The sequence below is a fragment of the Bombus pyrosoma genome, linkage group LG16 (assembly GCF_014825855.1).
Source record: "Bombus pyrosoma isolate SC7728 linkage group LG16, ASM1482585v1, whole genome shotgun sequence".
NCBI lineage: Eukaryota > Metazoa > Arthropoda > Insecta > Hymenoptera > Apidae > Bombus > Bombus pyrosoma.
The window spans coordinates 5,633,160-5,645,179 of record NC_057785.1 but is presented as its reverse complement, the minus strand read 5'-3'; the positions used below and the strand labels follow the sequence as shown (position 1 = coordinate 5,645,179).

General features: G+C 36.4%; 1 protein-coding gene and 1 long non-coding RNA gene across 3 annotated transcripts in view; both read left to right on the top strand.

The window, feature by feature from the left end:
- Positions 1–12,020, top strand: part of LOC122576484 — a 79,695-nt gene that overhangs the window by 37,051 nt on the left and 30,624 nt on the right. The gene's annotated exons all lie outside the window — the stretch shown is intronic.
- On the top strand, positions 2,285–3,746 carry LOC122576493. The gene is made up of 3 exons (XR_006319775.1): positions 2,285–3,060; positions 3,202–3,293; positions 3,375–3,746. It is a non-coding gene; the product is annotated as an uncharacterized LOC122576493 (long non-coding RNA).

The window sequence follows — 12,020 nt, the reverse complement described above, 5'->3', positions numbered from 1 at the left end:
TGGCGGTTCAAATGGCGACCGTTTTGCATCATTAATTCGTTCGCTTCCTGTTAGGTTAGGTGACACCGGTGCCGGGGCGTGTTTTCGTGTCGCGATTCTTCCGCGAGACGCGATAATTGAAAGCGGCAGAAGTTAGAATTTACTTCAGCGCCTGGTCGCCGCATCGCATCGCATTGGTGCGCTCGATCTTTTAATGAAAACCGACCTTAAATTCTCAAAGGCCGCCCTGCGTTGCTCCTCGATGCACGGATATTAGACGTCCTCTCCCTGGTTTAACGAGAACTCTCTCTCTCTCCCTCTCTTGCTTTCCTTCCTCTTCTCACCCTCTTCTCCGTTGGTGCATTCGTCACGAAGCAATTCCTTCGTTGCAAAACTCTGCACCCTTTCCTCTACCCCATTTTGTCCGCCCCGGTTGGTGCTTCGTCTTCTCTGTTTCCAAGTTGTCGGTGTTGTTTAAATATTCAAGAAAGTTTACGAGTCGACGAGAAGTTTTTAAACGCATTCGTGCAACGATTCCGCGGGTTACGCCTGTGTAGCTGCAACTCTTCAAACTTGGAACGAGTTTGCCAGTGTTGGAGGGAAAGATTTCTTCCCAACGAATACAGGGAATTTTATTCCCTTCCCTTTCTAATTCTAGCGACTGAACATTTTCTATAGCACGTTCTATAACAAAACGTTGTAGAATGTATGAAAGTGCAACTAGTATCATAGAAAGAAAGTCTCAATTCTTCGCTCGTATAGTATAGTATCTGTAAATGAAAATTCAGCGAAATCTGGTCAATAAAAACTGTTCAAATATAGACACACTCTACGAGTTCTCAATATCTCGATTTATTTAGAAATGGAGTTTCGTAGGTAAGAGCTGCCACTTTTTTATTTTTTTTTATATAGAATCAGATTGTTTATTCGGGAAATATTTTATATTTTGGATTTTGAAGACGTCTTATCTGTTGAATTCCTATGTATAATGAGCCACCAAAGCCTTTGTAATAATCTATAGAAAAGCAACTTTTTATATATCTTCGTAGGAAAGTTAGCAATTTTTTTACTTTCCCAAAAAATCTTTTTTGTTGGCCAATATAAATAACGTTGAGAAATAGTGCGTTATTATATGAACCGTTATCTCTTAGATAAACCCATGTAAATGGCTCAAATCCCTATATGTCACTTAACAAAAAAAAAAAAAAAGAAAAATTAAAGAAAAGATGGGAAAATGAAAATCGCAGGAGAAAGGGCTGCATTGCAAGTGACATCAGCTTGTTAGTCTATATTCCACGAATTTGGATAATCTCCCGTCTTATCTCCCGAGAGAATCGCTCCACTTGACGCGTACGAACGTGATAATCGAAGGATCCGGGAAATCCCTGGTTTCTGGAAACGTGAAATACAACCGTAGTAGCTTTAATCCCTGGCTATATTCAAGCTGAAAAGTAGAGGGGACGACCATAGAGGAGGAAGTTTCCACGAAAAACCACTAGAATTCTTCCACTCCCATTTTTGTTCCTGTCGACTAGCTGGCAATTATTCGTTGCCCGAAAAGATTGTTTCGTGCACGATGTGTTCCTCTTTCAGATCAGATCGTAGATTAATCTACCTGGCATTCAGATACTAACGAGTATTATAGATGTCTTAACTGATCTGGGATATAATCTTAAATATTGGTAGCAATTGCTAGTAATTTTGTGAACAATCCTAGTCATTTTGATGGTGTCAATATTGTCAGTAATGAAAGTAGATCTGGAATATTTTACTGGTTATAGGAAAATATAATAGTTTTGGATTATATTGTAAAATATTAAGGTGTTACTAAGTACGTGTTGTATAAAATTGAAGAATTGAAAATTAAAAATATTTAGTTCAGAATTCTACTAGGTTAGCATGTTCTTTCATTAAAAATTTATGGAAGTAAAGAATATTGTATTAAGAAACACACTAGAAAAATTAACAATCCAAATACCAGAATTGGTTAAACTAGAGGCCAAAAGAGTTTCTAATTCTGTTTAATGAAAGATTCCAACCAAGAGATGACAATTCTTAATCCTTAATAACGAAAGAATTATTTAATATAATCTAGAAATATAAAGATCAGAGGTTAATGATCTTTGCAAGTAAATTATCAAAGAATCCTTACCTCAATTTCCAACAATTTTCTCAGTGTACCACATATTCCAGAAATTTAAAGATTAAAGATTCTAGGATCTTTATAAACCAAGGAATTTTTATCTCTTATAATTACCAAATTACCCATATAATTACCGAAGAATCCTTATTTCAGTTGCCAATGATTTTCCAAGTGTACCACATTCTCTGTAATCATTCTAGTACCTAATAAATCAGGGGTATATTGTACATCGAGGATAAAAGACTTAACTCAACCTTCTCAAGTGTCAGCGCCCTCAATACCAGAAAACTAGAACTTAACCTAACCTAGATTCGTCAGCCACCACTCCGCCACCTATCAAACATCTTTTCGACTTTCCTAAAGAAGAGAAGACACCACATTCACCGGTTACCGACTGAAAAACTTCGAATTCTCGGCAACTTGTAAACTGACGGGATAACTTTTCTAACCGTTTGAACGTTTCTAGCGGCGAAACTAATTTTAGAGAAAAGATCGGAGAGAGAAATAGTGGAACGAGACGAGTATTGGTCATAATTCAACTGTCAGAGAGAAGAATCGCGAGGAGGTGAAAACGAACACGGTCGGATTCAGCAAACTCGGCGCAGGTTCAACGAACCCCGTTTAATTACACGGCTCCACACTGGCTGCGCCACACTGAAGCGATACAGTCGCCGCGGATCTTTCAGACGCCACGTTCTCTACTGATTAGCATGATCATCTTTATTAATTCGAGGACACGTTCCGCTGAACCTGTGGCTCGTTTCTCTCTAGGAGGGAAATAGAGAGTTCCTGAGCCACGAATCGAGAGATTATCCAATTGCAAAAGCAGCATGACCAGTCAACACAATTAATACAATTATAAACATTGTATCATGTTTTTGAATTGCCACAACTGCTGTATTTTTGAGTTCATAATGGCTCCCAGGACTAAGTTCCATGTAAGTTAGGTTATTTAACATTCAGATTATATTGTTATTAATATTATTATTTAAAGATATCGAAGATAAGATTATTCTATTCTAACTAATTCTGTTAGATCATGGGATATCATAAATTTCAATTAAATTTTACATCCATAGGTCTTACAACAGCATCGATAAATTAGAAAATTACCACTAGGAACAACAACCATCACCATTACTAATAAGCCAGTGATAACATCAAAATCAAGGTACAAACACCATTGAAATCTGCCTAACAACTACCAATTGAACGCAACATCGATCCAAAGTAACTAAGTAACTAAATTCAGGCGACATCAGAGCAAACTTATTCGGACATTTCCGAGGGCTGAGGTCGTCACCGTCACCCGGCGTCGCTCTGTTAATACAGGAAACCATGTAAATTCCATTGGACGCAATTGAATTCGTCGATGGAGCGTCACGTTTATTCCGTGCTCGAGGGATCATTAACGAGCGTGACCTGAAATTACAAAGCTCGCAATCATCGCCCTGGACCTGCGATTTTCAACTGGTGGCCGAGAAAATTTTGAAAATATTCTGTCATGTCTCACTATTTACTTAGGACCACTGACCTCTATACTGCCGCTGTTTACCCAATTTCATATCTTTATGTTCTTATGTTCACATCTTAATGTTCTATTTCTTCATATCTTCTTTATAGTGTATTTTTTATTGTTTTTATTATTTGTATCTTTATTATAATTCTACTTATATCGTATATTTTTGTATCTACAAATTTCGCGCAATCGCGTAAAAATCCGCAGTCTGATAATTAGCTTACACGTGCCATAAGATGAGGAAGATTGGAAATCGTAGTCGTAGGCCAGCCTCGCCGTTGTATACTCGTGTCCTATGCACTCTTGTCCTCGCTGGATCGTTGCCAATGCTCGCATGATTCCTTCCTTTTAATCTTCTCTATCTTCGTGTATCTGTCTGTCCTGATTTTTTGCTGTTTCAAGTAAATGATGCAGACGGTTGATGGATTTAGTAATATCTGCTTGTTGAAAGATAGGAATAGGGAATTGTATTGGCTCTTTTGATACTGTTTTGTGTCTAGTTATTTCTAGGCTGATTGAAACAGCGGAATATAGAACATCTTAGAATAAAGTTCTTTCAAGCAAAACGTGAAAATTTCAGATCTTATTTTCTACGAAAAAAGATTAAGAATAGGGTTGAAGATTTTAAATCGATTAAATTGAAACTACCCAGGCGCTGTATATTACATAAGAGCAACAAGCCTCAGATCTTCTATGTAAAAGTTAGATGAAATTGAGGAATCCAAGATCTGCCATGAATAAAATCAAAGATCCCAAGGTTTAGATTGAAGAATCTAAGATCTTCTATTGGCAAAAATAAAATGGAATAAAATAAAGAAATAAGAAAGGCCAAAGAACCTGAGACTTCACTCTTCATGGTAGAACTTGTATCTTACATCTGACTTGGTTAAAACTGAAACGAAATGAAATGAAATCTACAAGCTTATTAAATTGAATGAAATTTCTTCTCAACGCGTGGCTATGAATAAATCACTACTTGCACTTTCCACAATTAGAAATTCTGTGAGATTATTGCTACTACTAATTCGCTTCATCGCTTTACTTTTCTCTCATTCTCTGTAAGCGATCCGTCCTTGCATATTTGATATTAACAGTTGCATACTTCCTTGAAGATTCTGAATTAAACGCAGGTTGCAGTGAGAAAGGGACGACTAGAAACTTAATTGGAATGTTGTATGCAATACAAAGTTGTGCAGTGAGTTGAAGCAATCGTTTTCAGGACTTGAGTTGTGGAGGCTCAGAATACTAGGTCGTCCCACTTGCTCACGCTCGACCGTTGTTAACAGAAATAGAACATTCATGATTTATCCTTTCGATGGGTTTGGTCTTGATTCCCCTGTTCTCATGCAAATTGAAATCATTCGCGATCTCGTATTTGAATTTCCATTAAGTTTCACCAAGTTCCAGACAGATCTTTCTGAGTGCTGCATGAAATTATTAAAGGGCCTCTTAATAAGAAATACAATCCATCTTCTTCGTCTTTTTCTCCTCTTTCTTCTCTTTTAATACTTGAGCGAAGTTTGGAATTGTTTAAGACTCCATGATATTGATATTGATCATGGAAAGTCAATTATAGTAATTTGATTAGGGAGCTATTAAATTTTTGTCCATGTACGAGTAGAAGAGCAAAATATGGATAAGATGAGTAATAAAAGATACTTAATGAAAATAGGAAGATATAGTTGTGTAACTGTTAGATTTGTATCAGTATTTAAGGTGGAATAGATCTTCTATCAAAATAATCCCACATTTGATCCACAAAAAGGCAAATACAGAAGTAGTCTGTGAAGTTACTAGAAATCAACTTAAGCAAACAACTTAAAAAATCACATTAAAAGTGTACAAACAACTATGACACATTTGTACAAAACTGCGAATCAAACTAAACTACAATAAACAAACTAGAAGCAAAAGAACGGATACTTTTTGAAAAATACTCTCACACTTGAGGACAATCACCTCAAATGCACACTTAAATCATTTTTCAAAATATTTCTCGTCATGAATATTTAAAGAAGCCTTCAAACCACATCAAACATGTGCAGATTACCAGCGTTAAACTACGTTTCTACAATAAACCACACCAGACCATCCAGAAGCAAAAGAACCAGCAATTTTCCCAAATATTTCTGCATTTGAAGTTTCGATTCTTCAAAATATTCCTCACCATAACCATTTAAAAAGGTCTGCAAACCACATCAAACATGTAAAACCATTCTACGAGAAATCGCACTAGCTCACCTAGAAATTTTTCAAAAATACTTTGAGGGTAGACTTCTCAAGTTTCGATTCTTGAAAGCATTCCTCGTTATAGTCATTTAAAAAGGTCTTCAAACTATGTCAAACACGTGCAATCGTTTCTTGAGTCCTATTGCTACAACAAACCACGCTAGATCACCTGAAAACAAAGGAAATTTCCCTAAATATTATTTAATTGACAAAGAGGCAAACACGCAGAGGTGGTCTGTGAAATGATTAAAAAAAAAAAGTGTGACGATGATCGTCATGGCGTCATCGCTTCACCAGCCGGCTTTTCCCCCTTGGGGGACGATCTGGTGTTCGAAGCCTCCTCTCTTTTAAAAGCCGTGCCAGGAGGGTGGCGGCGACCCCTTTCGACGTAGCAGAGGGGCGGTTATCGATTCTAGAGCTCTGCCCCTCCTCCCCTACTTCCGGATAAAGCGGCGTCAGGAGAAGCGTGTTGGCGACAGAGTGTGTATGGTTTTATCTTTCCTCTCTTGGCCTTCGTTTCCTTTTTATCAACCCCCTTTTCGTACAATTTCTTTCGTTTTATCGTCTCTGTATTACTTCATTCCCAGTTTGTCCTTCTTATTTACGGCTTTCTTTCTCATCGTTGCTTGTTCGTTTTCTAACAGCGTACAGACCTTTTGGAGTAGAAACGCTGCTGCTTTGTCCTCAACGTGAAAAGAAACAACCGAGGACTTTCCCCTTTTGCGGAAAAGAAGTTTTGGTTGGAAGATTGTGGTTTTCTGGTTAACGAAATGGGATTGGGATTGGGATTTTCTAAGATACGCGATGGCGAAGAATAGTAGCAATGTGGAATAGCAGTACTCACACGAAATATACTTTTATATTCTTTAACATCGGTTCGTCCGATTTTTCTTCGAATCGAAGCTTCCAAAATGTAATTTGCTTCCTATTTTGTCCTATAGAAACTCTCTGGACTCGCATGTATCTCAAATACCAGGGTTCACCCCATATAAATATATTACTCTATCAAATTAAAAATTTCATATCTCTAAAAATTAACCTCTACGCGTTAATTCCTTTGATGAATATCTTTAATTATCTCGTTGAACATATTTCATTCCCCTATCACTTCATTTACCTTCTTATACATTACCCTGTCTAACTACAATTTTCACGTTATCAAAACATAACCTAAACATGTGAACTCACTTTGACGAACATTTCTAACATCCTGTATAACCATTTCATTTCCCTACCACTTCATTTACTTTCTTATACATTACCCTGTCTAACTACAATTTTCATGTTATCAAAACATAATCTAAACATGCGAACTCCCTTTGACGAACATTTCTAACACCCTGTATAGCCATTTCATTCCCCTACCACTTACCTCCTCCATCCACCCAACTGTCTCTGTCCTCTCAATTCACCTTTCTCTCCTCCGCATTGTGCTTTCCTTGTCGCCATTTTTATTTCCACCGCCTACCATCTCGCTCTGCCACACGATTTACGCTCATACGTCCCTCCTCTTTTATCACGCTAGTCTGTACGGTATATTCTCTGTCCCCTGCGTTTCTCTCTAATCATTCAGGCCACCCTGTTCTCTCCCTTTGCCCTCTCTCGTTCCACCCTGGAAGCTGGTCAAACGAGGACGAGCCAGAGACGAGCGGAAATATTGTTTACGAGATGAGAAAAGGGGTGTGTAGAGAGGCGCCAGAACGGAGGGAATAAATAGAGGGAAAATAGGGAGCCGGGATTTTTCCAAATTCTTCGAAATACACTGCGTGTACAGAACTCCAATTTTCTAGGTTAGTCTCGCTCTCGGTTTCTCTGTGAGGATGGGTTTCAAAGTTGTACTTGTTGGCTTCGTTTAATAAGCGTGAATCAACCTTTGGAAAAGTTTCATCGTTTATTTTCACCCCTCGGTTGGTGGGAACGTTTGGTTTGATTAAGTTTGTGAAGGGACAGAGTGAGGTTAGATTTGGGTTTGCCCGACTTTTCCTCGGATCTTGCACGTGTTATAATAGCATAGCTTGGAATTACGTACATATTCTTTATTATACGATCAACAAACTTAATTCTTTGGAATCATAGTTGCCAATGAGAGGGAAAGCTTCTCTAGATGGAAAATCTAAACACAGTAACAAAGAATTCAAGAAATTTGAATATGGTTGAAGTTGATTTAAATATTGTCAAAGACGAAATTTAGGTACTTTCGAAGATAAGTAAAATTAATTTTAGCTAATCCGAAGCTTTTTTGAAATTTTTAACATATAATTTAACACAATGTGTATCGTTACCCATTTAACATAACCTATAATGAATATCCCGCAACATGAAAAATTGTGCATGGAACAAAGTATTAATTTAGTATATTTTTCCAAAAATAAAATGAACTTTGCTCAATTTCGATAATAGCCATGTAAACACCCAACAATTGATAATAAAGTGGTTACGTCAGTTTCAATGACTACAAATTTACAGAGGTCTGAAATTGATTTAGATACGCGAGGTGAAAATTATGAAACCGAGCTGCCATTCAGGTTTTCCTGCCGCCAGCAACAAATTTGCCAGTTTGTTAGCAGCGTAAAATCAGTATAACAGTATTTGAAGCCGCTCTGCGGCGTGGTAGTTGGTGTAAAACGTTTACGTAGCCGTAAGGTGCATCGACTGGAACGGTCTCTAACTTGCACACTCCATTTCCGGTGGACGTGGAGTTTGCACTGGGCTCCGCAACTTGTAATTGGGTCATTTCGATGATACTACACTGAATATTCGATTCGTCGTCCCCTTACTGCATTCTCGTTATCACGTTATTTCGCAAAACTCAAACATCAGACCATTCAGCATTCAGTAAAGCTGGAAATAATCGCTTTTTATTCTCTTTTCTAGAAGAGAAACTATTGTAGTCAGAACGTTATTTATTAGAAAAATAATTCCTATCGATTACGGTGGTTTTAAATTGGTTAATTAGTTCTAATCGCTTGTAACTTGAAAGTTAATAACGATTATAAATAGGTTAGGAATATACAGGTTAGGTTATGATACGTGTACCGATAAAATGATTTAAAATTGTTGAAATAAAAACTGTTTCAGCGAGGATAACTTTATACCTTTTGGAAAGTCATAATTTTCCATTTCCTTCGGAAATTCCTATAGTCAGAGTGCTGTCTGAGTATTAGAAAAAAAGTAGTTTCTGATTAAAGTGGTTTTGAATTGTTTAATTAGCTTCAAGCATGAAACCAAATAGTTTCAATAGAAGTCAAATTCAAGAGCTAATTATGGTCATAAATAGGTTAGGAATGGGCAGGTTAGGTTAGGAAACGTATACTAATAAAACGATTTAAATTTGGTAAAATAGCAATTAAAATAAATAATTTCTCTAACGTGAAAAAGCATCATCTGACGGAAAGAGGGCAACACGTTATTTGAATGATAATGTTGAAAATGAGTTATTGAAGTTTATTCAAATAATGTCCAGGCCCAAGCTTAAATGATTACCTACCTCTCCTCTGTCTGCGCCCACTGGTGGCAACCGTGTTTTGCATTTCGTTTCCCTTGCTTCCTGTTCAGTGCACGTGACGCGCGTTATTGTAAAACAATTTTTATCGCTCGAAAAGCTTCACGCGCATTCATTTCTTTTCTACACACTGTATTTCGTTCCATTTATCGCAATACCTTGTTCAGCCAGTTCACCGATACTGTGCGAAGGAACATGTGCGAAGAGATCAATGTTCAGGACTGTATCCTAAAAATTTGTTTGAGCTTGTCTGAAGCCGTTTGCGATCTTAGTTTGTCATACGAACTTCAGTTTGTTTAAAACATTGTTAAAAAAACATTGTTAAAACGTGGTTAAAAAATAATATAGTTCAAACCATGTCAAACAAGTTCATATCAACTACCCAATAAATAACTTTGATGGTTCTTAAATTAGTATTTATCATTAGTAGTTATCAGGAAATGTAAATGACTCTTGGAAATGAGTAGATGGAAAACTTGGTTTCTTTGTGTTAAGAGTTTACTAACTGATAATTCTAGATAATTATCGGTTATTAAAAAATGTATAATTCTTGTTTCAGAAATAGGTAAAATAAAAATGTTATTTCATTAATCTAATGTAAACCACTTCAAATAACTTCAAATCCATTATTGAAGAATTCTCGTTCTAGAATATTATCTAAGTACTGATTAGCAATTCCTGATAATGATTAGTCAGCAACAAACGTAACTAGTCCAATCCAACTACTTCAAACAAATTCCAAATAATAACTCTCAAAAGTATCACAAAAATGTAAATACTTGTTAACAATATTTCAATGGCCCACTACAGTATTTCAGATTTTTTAATTCAGGTTTTTAGAAAGATGGATTTAGAGGGAAATTGATGTATACGTCGTGTCAAGAATAACCCATAATTCTAATATTACACAACTGACATTTATGTGATAATGAGCCGGCGCTTTGAAAATTACCCCCTTAATGTATCTTCTATTAAGGTCGGCCATTTTGTAACGTTCCTCCATTATAGGATGCGGCAAGTTTGATGGTAAAGCATTAATTATTGTGGGGTCTTGTATACACAGCGATCGATGGACACTTCAAATTCTCCAAAATTGAATCAAGTTCCATTCTTTAAACGGTTTTTCGAATTCTCTTTATTTCAGTTTTCATGTAAACAACCATACATATGGTTCCCATAGGCACACTTTGCTACGATTAGAAACATGTTGACCAAAGACTGTCAGTTATTAATGCTCAGTAGCTTCATTAAAGCCTCCACTCAGTTTAATCAAGTTACAGCAAGTCAATCTAGCCGGCTTTCATTACTCTCAAAAGCGAACGATGTTATTCTCTTGAATTACATATAATTGAATGCTTTATCGCCCCCTTTTCGGCATTGATTATCTAATACAATATAGCTTGCAGATAGAGTTTCAAAATGATTTTCAATAAAATTTCAAAAATTATTTTCCGTTTACCTATACTCGGTTCTATGTAAATGAAATTAAAGGGAACATATTCTGGATACATAATTTCAGGGATATCTTCATTTAAAGGATTTAAAGATACGATAGACGTTAATCAGTGCCATGAGAAACATCGTTATAAACGGTGCAATTTTTGATGAATTTTTCCTGTATCTTTACCATGCTATAAAGTAACGTCCGACGATAAATTTCTAGTTTTATCCCGCCAACATCGTGGTGGAAATATCACGGGTCAAGGTGTTTTCTGAGGAAAGCGAAGAAATGGAAGGAGTTTTCAAGAGATGTGATACTCCTCCATGGGGAGGCTAAAGGTTGCTCGGCGTTGCAGAAAAAATGGCAATGTTACGCGCTGCACTCGCTCTCTTTCATTTCGTCGATTCGAATGCAGCGTTTCGAACATTGGCGACGAAAGTTCGCAAATATTTTTGTAAGGTGTAACACTTTAAATGCTTCGTGGAAAATTCAATTATTGGATATGGGTCAATTAATTATCGCACAGTATCTGTGATTTTGTAAGGTGCAGATGAATTATTAAACAATATTTAAATAGTACAGGATCATTATATTTAATCTCTTAATATTCTATTGTATTAATTTATATCATATCTGAAAAATGTTTTATGATAGTAATATTAAAATCTTATAGTTACGTACATTTAAATAGGATTCTCCTCGGAAGTTAATATAAAATATTTAATTGAAAATTATGTAGTGTTTATTCGTCATTAATTATGGAAGCATAGAGAAGAAAATTTTGGGCGCGGTTGCCTCCACACATCTCGTCCATCGTGTGTAAGTGAAAAATATTGGAAAAGTATTCAAGTCGTGCGGACCGATGAATGCGAGAATGATGCTTCTGTAAAATTCTATGCATCCCTAAGCGAGAGACTCTCTAGTTGTGTAGATGAACTCGCCACTCTCACATATGCCTAGGGAAGATCGTTATTTTTAATGTTCTCTCTACATCGTTCACCTAAATATGTATCAAAGTGATGTTATGGTAGATAAATTTCTCATGCATACTGCCTTGTTTCTCCATGAAAAACATATTATCGTCCGATGGAATAGGAAATATGAAAGCAAGCTTGTTCAATACTTTTTGGATGATTTTTACCTACTAGAAAGTATCAAGAAAAATATGAGGAATATTTTAGTCTTGCAGGGAAAATATGGAAAAGCA